Raw genomic sequence first — 2,151 nt, 5'->3', positions numbered from 1 at the left:
GTGGCCACGTCTTTGACAGGCTCTTTTGTGGCTTCTCCTCCAACGTTTCTTCGCCCCCTCCGGCCCTCCCTCCCTCCGATGTCCCTCCCCACCGGGCAACAGCAGAAATCAGTGACTTGATTCCAGCTGAGGGCAGGAAGCCACCCGGGGCAGTGGTGGCCACTTAGCTTTTCCAGAGGTGCAGTGTCGTCGACGTTTGCTGGCTTAGACTTCCATTTACAGAATAAAACTGTGGGCTTTTCATCATGTTCTGCATGAGCAGGCAGAGTGAGACAAGGAGCCGCCAGCACTGTGCCTTTCACACAGCTCTGTGACGTGCACGAGCCCATTGAGTTCACCCTGTGACTGGCGGGGAGGGCAGCACCCTTCAGGATAAAGGAGGCGATGGGGCTCAGAGGGGTGGGCCTGACCCAGGTCACCCTCTCAGGACTCAGGGGTCAAGGTCTGCCCAGGACCACCTGCGAGGGGCTCAGAGAGGGGGGGTCTGCCCAGGATGCCCACTCTAGACTGAGCAGAGCCAGCGTCCCGGCACAGGAGCATAGCTCTCATCCTGGACCCTCTCCCCTCCGAGACAGCAGGGGAGGCCCTGTGCGTCCAGTTTTTTACCGGAAGCTGCAAAGGCTCGTCCGCCAGCAGCAAGCCTTGCCATTTGTCAGAATCCTGCTGCATACAAGCTGTTGGTGCCACTTACAGAAGAATCTAAAGACAGCTAAAGACCAGGACAGGCAAAACCCGGGGCTCTGACAGCAAGGGGGACTTTGAATTTATTAAGAATGCATTTTGCTTCTCTAAGGGACTTCTCTCTCTGCTTCTTAGAGGCGTGTGCGTTGTTGACCTTTGATGAAACCCAGTGCTCGTCGTCTCCTGAGCATAATTTCTCAGAGCTGCAGAAGGAGCCTGAGGAAGTGGGGTTCACCAGAGGGCCGTTTCTAAGGACCCCTGACTCCCCAGTCTGTAGAAGCTAGACCCCACCCAGAGAGCCTCGTACACATTTTTAATTTCCTGAGACTTACTTGAAGATATCTTTGTGCATAGAAATGCAAAGAGTTGGTGGGAGAGAATGTATTAGCTCGGGCTGCTGGAATGGAATGCGGTAGAAGGGGCGGCTTAAACAAGACGTTGAGTTCTCCTGCTTCTTGAGGCTGGGAGTCAAGGTCAAGGTGTTGGCAGGGTTGGCTCCTGGTGAAGGCTCCCTTTCTGGCCTGCAGACGGCCACCTTCTTGCTGCGTCCTCACATGACTTTCCTCCGTGAGTGTTCATGGAGAGAGAAAGCTCTCGCGTCTCTTCTTATGAGGACACCCGTCCTGTCAGACCAAACCCCACGCTTATGGCCTCACCTCCAAACAGTCACATTGGGGGTTAAGGCTTCAACATGAGCTTTGGAGACACAGACATTCAGTTCCTGGCGTAGAGTGTTTGGGGTGATGATAGAAGACGGTGCATGTTTTTGCAGGGCTGTAGCAGAATCTGAGTGTAGGGGACCCCCCAAAAAATGTTAAGTTCAGTGTTAAGGATTAAAGACACAAGACAAGCTGCAGTGTACAGAAGAGTCCAGGTGACCCTGGTGAGTCCTCCCAGGCGTCCCCGCGCCCGCCTCCTGCCCATTTCTCGTCCGATCCAGCAGAGACAGGTGGCCGAGGCACAGGAGGTCTCGGGTGGGTCCCAGCCCCCGTCCAGCTAGCTGTGGCCTTAGGCTTTGAGTTAAGGTTTGTAAAACACCGATGATCCACATGCGTGGGATTCTTTCTTAAAACCAGCCATCCTAACGCGGCTTCTTCCCTAGGACACCTGTACGTGGTCACACAAGGCTTCCAATCTGTCACACGCGTTCGCGGCCCTGCCCAGTGCCCGGGGGGCAGTGGGGTGTGTGTCGAGCTCATTTACTTCGCTAAGCATGTTAGTCAGACGGCCCATCGCAGCAGACGGATGCTGAGTTCTCTGTACCCGTGAGATTGTTCTCAGTCTCGTCACTCGTATTTCTCTGCTCCAAACCCTCGTGGATTCCGTCCTTTATAAAGATGGTTTAGTGTGTGACAGGGACAAGTGGGAAACCTAAGCACAAGAGCCTTACGGTATCAGGCCATTTTAGATCAAATCCGAATAAAATGAGGAAGGGCGAGGATTCCATCACGATGCCAGAGGCTTCTTTCC

At 54.3% G+C, this 2,151-nt stretch overlaps 1 protein-coding gene across 1 annotated transcript in view; it reads left to right on the top strand.

Annotated features, from left to right (window-relative positions):
- Positions 1-2,151, top strand: part of LOC111734107 (anoctamin-1-like) — a gene marked incomplete at its 3' end in the record, with an annotated part of 25,922 nt that overhangs the window by 23,020 nt on the left and 751 nt on the right. The gene's annotated exons all lie outside the window — the stretch shown is intronic.

Source organism: Pteropus vampyrus, unplaced genomic scaffold (assembly GCF_000151845.1).
Source record: "Pteropus vampyrus isolate Shadow unplaced genomic scaffold, Pvam_2.0 Scaffold788, whole genome shotgun sequence".
NCBI classification, from domain to species: domain Eukaryota; kingdom Metazoa; phylum Chordata; class Mammalia; order Chiroptera; family Pteropodidae; genus Pteropus; species Pteropus vampyrus.
This window is presented reverse-complemented; position numbering and strand designations above follow the sequence as displayed.